This window comes from Lactuca virosa, chromosome 8 (genome assembly GCF_052849685.1).
Source record: "Lactuca virosa cultivar CGN04683 chromosome 8, Lactuca_virosa_CGN04683_v6, whole genome shotgun sequence".
Classification (NCBI taxonomy): Eukaryota; Viridiplantae; Streptophyta; class Magnoliopsida; order Asterales; family Asteraceae; genus Lactuca; species Lactuca virosa.
The window spans coordinates 265,062,403-265,077,451 of NC_136433.1; the positions used below are offsets into that span (position 1 = coordinate 265,062,403).

General features: G+C 37.0%; 1 long non-coding RNA gene across 1 annotated transcript; it reads left to right on the forward strand.

The window, feature by feature from the left end:
- Positions 1-1,572: 1,572 nt before the first annotated feature.
- On the forward strand, positions 1,573-1,937 carry LOC145128354 (uncharacterized). Its single transcript, XR_013716832.1, has 2 exons — positions 1,573-1,674; positions 1,799-1,937. It is a non-coding gene; the product is annotated as an uncharacterized LOC145128354 (long non-coding RNA).
- The last annotated feature ends 13,112 nt before the right edge of the window (positions 1,938-15,049 follow it).

Below are 15,049 nucleotides of genomic sequence, written 5' to 3' on the forward strand. Positions count from 1 at the left end.
TACATCCCTGTTTTTTTTCTTATTATTATATTGAATCCGGATGAAGTAACTGAAGACAAGGTTTGTAGCTTCATACGTCCATGTTTTATTCCATCACTTCTGCCTAATGATATTGGAATGACCAAAAAAGAAGTAATAGATTACCCTTGGAACTGTTTCTCAAAGTGGCACTTCGAAGTTCCTGAATGGTGTGAAGGTATGTTTTCTTTTTTCATATAAATCGTTAAAATTATGTTTTGCATCATTTAAGTGAGATTTTAATACCCTTTCACCTCCGTCGCATGTCGCCAACACCACCAAAGCTACGTCTGTTTGTTTTTTATGCGGTGGTGTCTCCGATGTCGGTGATAGCGGTGTCTGGGAATCCGGGATTTTTTTCCAGACGGATTCTTTATCCACTCAAATAAGGTAGTTTCAGATCAATCGGTTTTAGATCAGCCTCATCGGGTGTATTAAGAAAGTTTTGGAATCAATTGCTACAGATTGGAGGACATCGACAGGAAACCAGACCTACGTTTGCCTTCTCCGTTGAATTCTGCTTTGTCGGCGCAATTGGTTTGCTAGATTCAAAGATCAGTACGTTCCTATCACTCTTCTATTCTTTGTAAACACTCTATTTCCTTCATATGGTAATTATCTGTAACATATATATTTTATATGTTATATACTGTTTTTATAGTTACAGAACTATTTACCAAAACGTATCTGAAAACTGCCCCTTCATACTATTTTTATAGTTACAAATTTTTTATTCTAACATTTTTGGACCAAACTGTCCCTGCATACCGTTTCTATAGTTAAAAATTTTGATTTTACGATTTTTGGACGAAACTGCCACTGCATATTGTTTTTAACCTGTAAAAAAAATTGTTTTTAACAGTTTTAGACCAAACTGCCCCTGCATACTAATTTTATAGTTAATTTTTTTTATTTTAACAGTTTTGGACAAAAATGCTCTTTCATAATGTTTTTATACTTAAAAAAAATTGAATTTAATAATTTTGGATGACACAACTCTTGCATATCGTTTTTATAGTTAATCTTTTTTTTGACTTCAACGGTTTTGAACTCAGATTGATGTTGAATATATTTAAGTAGTAAATTGATTAAATAGCGATATACCTTGCATTTTGTTTTTATTCCTTTACCAAAAAACAAAGTACATAGTCATTTTTTGCTTTTCCATCTTTATTTACTAAATGCAATAAATAGCAACGGGCTTTGAATTTACACATTTTTTTCGGTTTTTTTTTCTTTTATTTTTTTTTCCAAAAACCAAACTACATTGCTATTAGGTGCATTTTCCATTTTTACGAGTAAAATGACCCAAATGGCAACATACTTTCAATTTATATGTATTTTTTTTTCCATTTTTACTAGTGACATGCCCCAAGTGCATTCTCATTTAGGAAAGAAGAACCATGGATACACCAGCCGTCGGATTTAATCTCCGATTTCACAACTTCACCATTCTTTAAGGTAACTTCTATACCGGACGTATGCTATGTTTGTTGTTTTGTTGTCTAAGATTACATTTTCTAATTTTGTTTTTATTTTTTATTGTTGCACATCAGCTGTTTGCTGAAATACCTACATGAATCTACATGTCAAGAATGAAGCTTTTTTTAGGTGAATTTGTCACCGCCATTTTTCGTTGATTTGTAGTATCACCAGGTAACTTTTGTTAATTTTTATGTTCCTTTTACCATGTTTAATATATAGATTGGTAATAAAATGAATGAACATTAATAGATCATGCATTTGGGAAATTGAGTTTATGAAAATACTTTTTTTTCAGGGGTAGCTGTTGCCTGGAAAGCTGCAAATATGAAAACTGGAACTACAGTGGTCGTATTTGGACTAGGTGCAATTAGGCAAGCTGTATGATTCTTATGAACTTATATAAATGATTCTTATGAACTTATATAAAGATACAACTTTAAAAGGGCCCATAACAGTAAAATAGGACAGTCTATGTTTTTTAAATTGACTTGCCCCATAACAATACTCAAACTATAAACAAATAGTTCATCAAATCACATTTACAAAGAACAAACAACGGAAAAAATTGTCGCATCCGACCCCCGCAACGCGGAGGTCCCCACCTAGTTATTTATTAATTAAAGAAAATAAATTATAAGTAATTTATAAATAAGTGGGTCCAACTACCATTTTCCCTTCCTCTCCACCTTCCACCTTGTGACATCCTCATTTTCACGGCCAGAAAAGACCGATTTTTGTTTATGCTTTATAAAAATCAGAGTACTTCTTTTAATAAAAATGTTGCGGAATTTGTTCCCAGAAAAACATGATAAATACGTTATCAACGCATTTCCGAAGAAATGTATTTTTATTCATTTAAAACATTTGGGATGTCATCGTCAATACAGAAACATAAGCATAAACAGAACTTACATTCATTTACACTAGTGATCTACATCTCTTTTAAATCTCTCAGTGCAAAGTAGCTTCGTATCGACACCTGTGATACAAATAAGCTGGAGTGGGTCAGGTTGGGAAACCTGGTGAGTACATAGGGTTTTCAACCCACAATAATATAATTATTATATTTAAACATCAAACAATCAACCCGATTACCCATCCCCGTTATCTTCTTTAATATTCCTTAAAGAATTATCTTAAGGGTCATCTCCTATATCATATTTACCTCTCATCTTTCTACCTCACATTTCCTTATATGCTCGTTCCTAAGGCATGAATACGTAGTTACAACGTCGCCTGAACTCGTAATTCATAGTAAGGGTTAGAGTATCATCGCATGAATATACAGTCACCACATCACCTGGACTCGTAATTCATCACCTACAGGTTATAAGTCTGCTGGTGTTTCCACGGGTTGTCTAGAATATTCCGTGGTCGCCATCTATAGTCTAGTAGATGACTACATCTCCAAATTGTCGGACAAGGTTATAGTATCTTTCATCCTACATCACCGATTCATCATCACCTATCCATCACCTAATTATCATCACCTATCTCTCATCATTTTATTTCATCACACACCAACTATTTCATCTACCCATGTTTTATCCCAACGTATTTGTAGATATAAAATAAATATATATTTAAATCATTTAAAACATGTATAAAATCATTCATCCATCATAGACAGCAAGTATTCAGATAATATGCACACATAGCACGTAATTTATATAAAATACTTCATATCTATGTGTAAGATGAAAGGGACCATGCACTCACCTGTTAAAGTGATGATTCCAAACTCAGACAGTGCTTCGTTACTCTTAAAACAATTTCCTTCGACAAAACCTAGTATCAATACCACTAGGGTTTAGTCTAACGTTAACCGCGACTAATTAATAGTCTAGCTATTATTATTATTATTATTATTATTATTATTATATAAGCGTTAAACAACACTCTTATATAACTCATAATAATATCCCAAATAATTTTTTTAAGGTCCTAATAATGTTACTATAAATAATTAGAAGTTATATTAAAAATAGCGTAGGCGTAGCTCACTTACAACGAGTTTTTATTAAAAACCGGGCTTCGCTGGAGCAGCGTTTCCGAGCCGAAAGCTTTTCTTCTCGGAGCCGTCGGGCGCTCCGGGGATTTCTTCTCGTGCTAGGGAGGTTCCCTAGACTTGGGAGGGGTTTAGGGAGGTTAGAGAGAGAAAGAAAGGTTTGAAGGTGTGAGGAAATTATGAAGAGTTCATCTCTTATTTATAGGAATTCTATAGTAAAGTAGTCTCCAAGCTTCGTCCGTAACTTTCGCATACGAGCTCCGTTTTTGTCTGTCTTTTTACCGTTGAGTTCCTATTAATGAGATCTTCAACTCTCATTTAGAACTCGTTGGCTAATTCTCATTCTATCTCGGATTTACAAAACTGTATCGAATTCGCCGCGCTCGAAAAGTAGAGACTAAGCTTCGTCCATAACTTTCGCATACGAGCTCCTTTTTTGTCTGTCTTTTTACCGTTGAGTTCCTATTAATGAGATCTTCAACTCTCATTTAGACCTCGTTGGCTAATTCTCATTCTATCTCGGATTTACAAAACTGTATCGAATTCGCTGCGCTCGAAAAGTAGAGACTAAGCTTCGTCCATAACTTTCGCATACGAGCTCCGTTTTTGTCTGTCTTTTTACCGTTGAGTTCCTATTAATGAGATATTCAACTCTCATTTAGGTCGCGTAAGCCAAAAACCGCTCGAACAAAAATTCGAGTTTCGGGTTGTACACTGCTAAGCCGAAACTTCAAAAAATCATAACTTCCTCATACGAAGTCAGATTTGGGCGTTCTTTTTATGGACGCTCTCGGTTTAACGTTTTCTACGACTTTTGTTTAGATCACTAAGGCTAAAAGTCGCTCCATCATAAATTCACTATTTACGCTTCCCGGTGCCGTGCCGGTTTTGCCGTGAAACTTCGACGGGCCATAACTTCTTCGTTATAACTCGGATTTCGGAGTTCTTTATATGTACGGAAACCTTGAGAAATATTCTACAACTTGGTTAAGATTATTTATTATAAATAATCTTTTGCCGAAAATTCGTTTTCGACACTCATTGCCTTTAAATTGACTAGCTCGGATCTACGGGTGTTACAATTATCTCCCCCTTAGGATGATTACGTCCCAGAATCATCAACGAAACAGGGTTGTATAATGACTCCATACGTTATCTCTTCATCCTAGGTATTAATCGTAACTTCTATGTTCCTTCAAATGTGTATCTAACTCTTGGTCTTCTTGACTACAAGCGGTGCTCGAACTTGCACCTGCTCGTTAGACTCCAAACTATGACATTCGAGTCACAATATCGATCCTTGATGGAGACTCCTTATTCTTCTTAGAAAGCTTAAGATAAGCTCCTCTGATACTACAACGTACCGATGTGTCATATTCTAATGACCTCTCATCGTGTGCTTAAACTCAAATCTCTTAGAGTTAAATTCCAGAACAGACTATACCTTCCTTCATGTTCTAATGTGACATAATAACATCTTAAAACTTAGTATCTCTAGATACAAGCCTTTTTAGCGACAATCGCGATACTTCTATTGATCTCTTTGATTTCAATCTTTTGGTTTAAGTCGGACGCTACATCAAACTTGGTTCTCTGAACCACGTAACCTACTTATCGTAGTCGAACTCAATTTGATATGACCACTAGGGTCGGAATAACAATCATCTTCGATGGTAACGACATACTCAAATAAAACGAAATCAATTACTAGCTTCTTGGTAACCTTGTGACTTTCCCTGATCCAAGCGTGAGTCATGTGCTTTCGGTAGTATAGGCCTCTACTACCATTCACACCTACTCATACTCGTCCCAAGTATTGTCTCGCAGCTTTCCAAGTTACTATCACATAAACAATTTTAACACATAAAAATGTGTCCAATCAATCATAAAATTTTCCCCTAGACTCTACTAGGACTTCTTCCACGCGTATCTTCAATCATCAATTCTGATTCAACTCGGTTGGTGGTGGAAATGCCATACGATGGGACAACTTCAGGAATTATGCCAATCGTTCCATCATCCCGCCAATCGAAGGTGTTCTTCGGACGTACCGTACTCCTCTAAACGTACTGTCTAACATATTCTAAGGCAAGATACCACTCTTACGATATCTTCTGATAGGTGTCATTCACTATCATAACCCTTTTCATTTCCTCTATTTACTCAATTCTCTATGAGTCTTTACCATGACGTTATTTTCACGGAAGCATGCATTCATTGCATTGAGACGAGAATATGGATAGAGAAGATTTAGACGTGTAATCCTCCTTATTACTCCGAAACGTTACATGCCAGTTTTAATATCGTAATTAAACGTTTAGAAATCTGAACACATAAAATTTCAAGATCCGGTCGGCAACAGACCATAGATCCGATCAAATAATAACATCATAAAGCATCATAAATCAGTTAGCACATAAAAACATTTTAGTCATCTTCCTTAAATAAGCTAGTGCTTGTGTCTATTCAGGTGTACTTCCTAGAATATATTAGACACACTCCTCACAATCATCGTTTAGCATTCTAAGTTTAAGTCTAGAAATAAATCGTTATTCCTAGTTCGCTTAAACTAATGCTCTGATACCAACTGTGACATCCCAATTTTCACGGCCAGAAAAGACCGATTTTTGTTTATGCTTTATAAAAATCAGAGTACTTCTTTTAATAAAAATGTTGCGGAATTTGTTCCCAGAAAAACAAGATAAATACGTTATCAAATCATTTCCGAAGAAATGTATTTTTATTCATTTAAAACATTTGGGATGTCATCGTCAATACAGAAACATAAGCATAAACAGAACTTACATTCATTTACACTAGTGATCTACATCTCTTTTAAATCTCTCAGTGCAAAGTAGCTTCGTATCGACACCTGTGATACAAATAAGCTGGAGTGGGTCAGGTTGGGAAACCTGGTGAGTACATAGGGTTTTCAACCCACAATAATATAATTATTATATTTAAACATCAAACAATCAACCCGATTACCCATCCCTGTTATCTTCTTTAATATTCCTTAAAGAATTATCTTAAGGGTCATCTCCTATATCATATTTACCTCTCATCTTTCAACCTCACATTTCCTTATATGCTCGTTCCTAAGGCATGAATACGTAGTTACAACGTTGCCTGAACTCGTAATTCATAGTAAGGGTTAGAGTATCATCGCATGAATATACAGTCACCACATCACCTGGACTCGTAATTCATCACCTACAGGTTATAAGTCTGCTGGTGTTTCCACGGGTTGTCTAGAATATTCCGTGGTCGCCATCTATAGTCTAGTAGATGACTACATCTCCAAATTGTCGGACAAGGTTATAGTATCTTTCATCCTACATCACCGATTCATCATCACCTATCCATCACCTAATTATCATCACCTATCTCTCATCATTTTATTTCATCACACACCAACTATTTCATCTACCCATGTTTTATCCCAACGTATTTGTAGATATAAAATAAATATATATTTAAATCATTTAAAACATGTATAAAATCATTCATCCATCATAGACAGCAAGTATTCAGATAATATGCACACATAGCACGTAATTTATATAAAATACTTCATATCTATGTGTAAGATGAAAGGGACCATGCACTCACCTGTTAAAGTGATGATTCCAAACTCAGACAGCGCTTCGTTACTCTTAAAACAATTTCCTTCGACAAAACCTAGTATCAATACCACTAGGGTTTAGTCTAACGTTAACCGCGACTAATTAATAGTCTAGCTATTATTATTATTATTATTATTATTATTATTATATAAGCGTTAAACAACACTCTTATATAACTCATAATAATATCCCAAATAATTTTTTTAAGGTCCTAATAATGTTACTATAAATAATTAGAAGTTATATTAAAAATAGCGTAGGCGTAGCTCACTTACAACGAGTTTTTATTAAAAACCGGGCTTCGCTGGAGCAGCGTTTCCGAGCCGAAAGCTTTTCTTCTCGGAGCCGTCGGGCGCTCCGGGGATTTCTTCTCGTGCTAGGGAGGTTCCCTAGACTTGGGAGGGGTTTAGGGAGGTTAGAGAGAGAAAGAAAGGTTTGAAGGTGTGAGGAAATTATGAAGAGTTCATCTCTTATTTATAGGAATTCTATAGTAAAGTAGTCTCCAAGCTTCGTCCGTAACTTTCGCATACGAGCTCCGTTTTTGTCTGTCTTTTTACCGTTGAGTTCCTATTAATGAGATCTTCAACTCTCATTTAGAACTCGTTGGCTAATTCTCATTCTATCTCGGATTTACAAAACTGTATCGAATTCGCCGCGCTCGAAAAGTAGAGACTAAGCTTCGTCCATAACTTTCGCATACGAGCTCCTTTTTTGTCTGTCTTTTTACCGTTGAGTTCCTATTAATGAGATCTTCAACTCTCATTTAGACCTCGTTGGCTAATTCTCATTCTATCTCGGATTTACAAAACTGTATCGAATTCGCTGCGCTCGAAAAGTAGAGACTAAGCTTCGTCCATAACTTTCGCATACGAGCTCCGTTTTTGTCTGTCTTTTTACCGTTGAGTTCCTATTAATGAGATATTCAACTCTCATTTAGGTCGCGTAAGCCAAAAACCGCTCGAACAAAAATTCGAGTTTCGGGTTGTACACTGCTAAGCCGAAACTTCAAAAAATCATAACTTCCTCATACGAAGTCAGATTTGGGCGTTCTTTTTATGGACGCTCTCGGTTTAACGTTTTCTACGACTTTTGTTTAGATCACTAAGGCTAAAAGTCGCTCCATCATAAATTCACTATTTACGCTTCCCGGTGCCGTGCCGGTTTTGCCGTGAAACTTCGACGGGCCATAACTTCTTCGTTATAACTCGGATTTCGGAGTTCTTTATATGTACGGAAACCTTGAGAAATATTCTACAACTTGGTTAAGATTATTTATTATAAATAATCTTTTGCCGAAAATTCGTTTTCGACACTCATTGCCTTTAAATTGACTAGCTCGGATCTACGGGTGTTACAATTATCTCCCCCTTAGGATGATTACGTCCCAGAATCATCAACGAAACAGGGTTGTATAATGACTCCATACGTTATCTCTTCATCCTAGGTATTAATCGTAACTTCTATGTTCCTTCAAATGTGTATCTAACTCTTGGTCTTCTTGACTACAAGCGGTGCTCGAACTTGCACCTGCTCGTTAGACTCCAAACTATGACATTCGAGTCACAATATCGATCCTTGATGGAGACTCCTTATTCTTCTTAGAAAGCTTAAGATAAGCTCCTCTGATACTACAACGTACCGATGTGTCATATTCTAATGACCTCTCATCGTGTGCTTAAACTCAAATCTCTTAGAGTTAAATTCCAGAACAGACTATACCTTCCTTCATGTTCTAATGTGACATAATAACATCTTAAAACTTAGTATCTCTAGATACAAGCCTTTTTAGCGACAATCGCGATACTTCTATTGATCTCTTTGATTTCAATCTTTTGGTTTAAGTCGGACGCTACATCAAACTTGGTTCTCTGAACCACGTAACCTACTTATCGTAGTCGAACTCAATTTGATATGACCACTAGGGTCGGAATAACAATCATCTTCGATGGTAACGACATACTCAAATAAAACGAAATCAATTACTAGCTTCTTGGTAACCTTGTGACTTTCCCTGATCCAAGCGTGAGTCATGTGCTTTCGGTAGTATAGGCCTCTACTACCATTCACACCTACTCATACTCGTCCCAAGTATTGTCTCGCAGCTTTCCAAGTTACTATCACATAAACAATTTTAACACATAAAAATGTGTCCAATCAATCATAAAATTTTCCCCTAGACTCTACTAGGACTTCTTCCACGCGTATCTTCAATCATCAATTCTGATTCAACTCGGTTGGTGGTGGAAATGCCATACGATGGGACAACTTCAGGAATTATGCCAATCGTTCCATCATCCCGCCAATCGAAGGTGTTCTTCGGACGTACCGTACTCCTCTAAACGTACTGTCTAACATATTCTAAGGCAAGATACCACTCTTACGATATCTTCTGATAGGTGTCATTCACTATCATAACCCTTTTCATTTCCTCTATTTACTCAATTCTCTATGAGTCTTTACCATGACGTTATTTTCACGGAAGCATGCATTCATTGCATTGAGACGAGAATATGGATAGAGAAGATTTAGACGTGTAATCCTCCTTATTACTCCGAAACGTTACATGCCAGTTTTAATATCGTAATTAAACGTTTAGAAATCTGAACACATAAAATTTCAAGATCCGGTCGGCAACAGACCATAGATCCGATCAAATAATAACATCATAAAGCATCATAAATCAGTTAGCACATAAAAACATTTTAGTCATCTTCCTTAAATAAGCTAGTGCTTGTGTCTATTCAGGTGTACTTCCTAGAATATATTAGACACACTCCTCACAATCATCGTTTAGCATTCTAAGTTTAAGTCTAGAAATAAATCGTTATTCCTAGTTCGCTTAAACTAATGCTCTGATACCAACTGTGACATCCCAATTTTCACGGCCAGAAAAGACCGATTTTTGTTTATGCTTTATAAAAATCAGAGTACTTCTTTTAATAAAAATGTTGCGGAATTTGTTCCCAGAAAAACAAGATAAATACGTTATCAAATCATTTCCGAAGAAATGTATTTTTATTCATTTAAAACATTTGGGATGTCATCGTCAATACAGAAACATAAGCATAAACAGAACTTACATTCATTTACACTAGTGATCTACATCTCTTTTAAATCTCTCAGTGCAAAGTAGCTTCGTATCGACACCTGTGATACAAATAAGCTGGAGTGGGTCAGGTTGGGAAACCTGGTGAGTACATAGGGTTTTCAACCCACAATAATATAATTATTATATTTAAACATCAAACAATCAACCCGATTACCCATCCCTGTTATCTTCTTTAATATTCCTTAAAGAATTATCTTAAGGGTCATCTCCTATATCATATTTACCTCTCATCTTTCAACCTCACATTTCCTTATATGCTCGTTCCTAAGGCATGAATACGTAGTTACAATGTTGCCTGAACTCGTAATTCATAGTAAGGGTTAGAGTATCATCGCATGAATATACAGTCACCACATCACCTGGACTCGTAATTCATCACCTACAGGTTATAAGTCTGCTGGTGTTTCCACGGGTTGTCTAGAATATTCCGTGGTCGCCATCTATAGTCTAGTAGATGACTACATCTCCAAATTGTCGGACAAGGTTATAGTATCTTTCATCCTACATCACCGATTCATCATCACCTATCCATCACCTAATTATCATCACCTATCTCTCATCATTTTATTTCATCACACACCAACTATTTCATCTACCCATGTTTTATCCCAACGTATTTGTAGATATAAAATAAATATATATTTAAATCATTTAAAACATGTATAAAATCATTCATCCATCATAGACAGCAAGTATTCAGATAATATGCACACATAGCACGTAATTTATATAAAATACTTCATATCTATGTGTAAGATGAAAGGGACCATGCACTCACCTGTTAAAGTGATGATTCCAAACTCAGACAGCGCTTCGTTACTCTTAAAACAATTTCCTTCGACAAAACCTAGTATCAATACCACTAGGGTTTAGTCTAACGTTAACCGCGACTAATTAATAGTCTAGCTATTATTATTATTATTATTATTATTATTATATAAGCGTTAAACAACACTCTTATATAACTCATAATAATATCCCAAATAATTTTTTTAAGGTCCTAATAATGTTACTATAATTAATTAGAAGTTATATTAAAAATAGCGTAGGCGTAGCTCACTTACAACGAGTTTTTATTAAAAACCGGGCTTCGCTGGAGCAGCGTTTCCGAGCCGAAAGCTTTTCTTCTCGGAGCCGTCGGGCGCTCTGGGGATTTCTTCTCGTGCTAGGGAGGTTCCCTAGACTTGGGAGGGGTTTAGGGAGGTTAGAGAGAGAAAGAAAGGTTTGAAGGTGTGAGGAAATTATGAAGAGTTCATCTCTTATTTATAGGAATTCTATAGTAAAGTAGTCTCCAAGCTTCGTCCGTAACTTTCGCATACGAGCTCCGTTTTTGTCTGTCTTTTTACCGTTGAGTTCCTATTAATGAGATCTTCAACTCTCATTTAGACTTCGTTGGCTAATTCTCATTCTATCTCGGATTTACAAAACTGTATCGAATTCGCCGCGCTCGAAAAGTAGAGACTAAGCTTCGTCCATAACTTTCGCATACGAGCTCCTTTTTTGTCTGTCTTTTACCGTTGAGTTCCTATTAATGAGATCTTCAACTCTCATTTAGACCTCGTTGGCTAATTCTCATTCTATCTCGGATTTACAAAACTGTATCGAATTCGCCGCGCTCGAAAAGTAGAGACTAAGCTTCGTCCATAACTTTCGCATACGAGCTCCGTTTTTGTCTGTCTTTTTACCGTTGAGTTCCTATTAATGAGATATTCAACTCTCATTTAGGTCGCATAAGCCAAAAACCGCTCGAACAAAAATTCGAGTTTCGGGCTGTACACTGCTAAGCCGAAACTTCGAAAAATCATAACTTCCTCATACGAAGTCATATTTGGGCGTTCTTTTTATGGACGCTCTCGGTTTAACGTTTTCTACGACTTTTGTTTAGATCACTAAGGCTAAAAGTCGCTCCATCATAAATTCACTATTTACGCTTCCCGGTGCCGTGCCGGTTTTGCCGTAAAACTTCGACGGGCCATAACTTCTTCGTTATAACTCGGATTTCGGAGTTCTTTATATGTACGGAAACCTTGAGAAATATTCTACAACTTGGTTAAGATTATTTATTATAAATAATCTTTTGCAGAAAATTTGTTTTCGACACTCATTGCCTCTAAATTGACTAGCCCGGATCTACGGGCGTTACACCCCTCCACCATCTACCTCCGGCAACATCCGATAACCTTCGTTTATAAAATCAAAACTAGCAACTACCCCCACCACTCTTTATAAAATCAAAACCTTCAATCAATACTAAACCAAACCACAAATCAAAATCAAATCCTACAAAAAATGATCGAAGTTCAGTCAACTACAAATCTGGAACGTCAACTGAGGGGAGGCAGTGGAGGGGAGGAAGTCGTTTTCTTGTTGTTGTTCCTGTTGAGATTGTTGTGATTCTGACCATCCAACCTCCAAACGACGACCATCTTCTTCTACCTTACATCGCCACTTCCTCACCATCCACAGTTGGCTTGAGCTCTCACCACCCCACCCCAACCGACGACTAAATACCCAATAAAACCCTTTTCAATGGATTTCTTCTGCTCGATTATCTCATTCCCCTACCAAATCGGTAAAAGAACAGAACACTTACGCCCTATCTCTCGATTGTCTTCTTTCTCGACTATCTGTTGATGAACCAGGAGAAACATACTTTCACATTCTTCTTCTGGTTCGAATTTTGGGTTTCCGTGAAAAGGATACCGGGGTTGTCATTTGTCTCCACCCATATGCGTTCAATAAATTCTTCTTTAATATGCATTACATTGTTGCTTTTTGGTGTTGATTTGGATTTCAGTTGGTTTTTTTGCAGGTTTCGTTTCTTGATTTGGTTTTGATTTGATTTTGGTTGATTTTGAATTGATTTCAGTAGGTGTAGAAAGAGGTAGAAAGAAATGACAGGGTGGAGGGTGGATCTAGGGCGAGGAAGATTTTTTATGGTGAGGGGTTTAATGGTTGCCGACGGTAAAGGAGAAGGAAGGCCCCTGGAGAACGTGACAGTCGGAGAAGATGACCCCCACAATGGCTGATTTGGGGCAGTAAGAAGCAAGATAAGTGATAGGGATCGTGGGTTTAAGATATGGGACCCACAAATAACTTTTGTTAAACCTTTTTGTTAATAAGATAATATTAATTTGAATTTAAAATCAATAATAGAAAAACAAATAAAAAATAAAATAAAGGGTATCTTAGTCATTTCAGGTGTGGTAGGGACTGAACGTGCAACAAATATAAACAATAGGGATGGTCCGAGTGCAAAAAAAAAGTTAAGGACTAAACACGCAACTTTACCCAAACCACAGGGACGATTTGAGTATTTTGTTCTTTATTATACATTTATAAATAAGTAATAAGCACATAAATTCACATAATACTCAAATAATTCATCTTTATTACTTCACAATAGGTTACAACAGTTGATCTGACTATTACATCACTATACTAATGCTTAGCCCCGAAACACGGATGTTACAATTCTCTCCCCCTTAGGATGATTCCGTCCCGGAATCATGCGTCAGCAAACAGATGCGGATAGCGACTCATCATGTCACTTTCTATTTCCCAACTGAGATTCGGCCCATTCGTATGTTTCCAACGGACTAGCACTAAGTCGACCATATTGCGTCGTAACTTCTTAGTCTTACGGTCAATGATTGCCTCGGGCTCTTCGATTAGCCTCTTATTCTCATCCATCCTTAACTCTGAGATTGGAATTATGTCAAGAACTTCTCCCGTAAACTTCCTCAAATAACACACATGGAAAGTGTTATGAATACTATCTAGTTCTTCAGGTAATTCGAGCTTGTAAGCTTGGTTCCCAATCTTCTGAAGAACTTTGAACGGTCCAATAAACCTTGGACTCAACTTTCCTCGTTTCCCGAATCTTATAAGTCCCTTCCACGGTGAGACTTTGAGCAAAACTGAATCCCGAATTTCGAATGTCATCGGCCGTCTCTTCTTATCAGCATAACTCTTCTGACGATCCTGAGTTGCTAACATCATTTCCCTGATCACCTTTAACTTCTCAGCAGTCTGATGGACTATCTTGGGGGCTGGGGCCCATAAACTGCTTTTCCTCAGCCTCAAGCCAACAAGACGGCGTACGACACTTCTATCCGTGCAAAGCTTGATAAGGTTCCATCTTGATGCTCGAGTGGAAACTATTGTTGTAGGAAAACTCTACCAAAGGTAAGTGCTCATCCCAGTTACCTTGGAATTCCAGGGTACATGCTCTCAGCATATCTTCAAGTGTTTGAATCGTTCTTTCGCTTTGATCATCAGTCTGCGGATGGTAAGCTGTACTTAAACACAACTTCGTACCCAATTCCTCTTGTAGACTTCTCCAAAACTTTGACGTGAAACGAATATCACGATCTGATACAATCGTTAGAGGAATACCGTGAAGTCTTACTACCTCTTTCACGTACGCATTTGCGAGCTTATCCACAAACCACCTTTCGTTGGCTACTATGAAGTGTGCACTCTTAGTGAAGCGGTCCACAACTACCCAAATCATGTTGTGACCAAGCTTCGTCTTGGGAAGTTTAGTCATAAAATCCATGGTGATGTCTTCCCATTTACCCATAGGTACAGGTAAAGGTTCTAAACTCACATACGGTTTCTGATGTTGTGCCTTAACCCTTACACAAGTTACACACTCGGCCACATACTTTGCAACATCGAGCTTCATCGTCGGCCACCAGTAGTAGGGTTCTAGGTCCCTATACATTTTAGTGTTACCGGGATGAATCGAGTACATGGTCTTGTGAGCTTCTTCCATCAGAAGATCTCTTACTCCTCCTG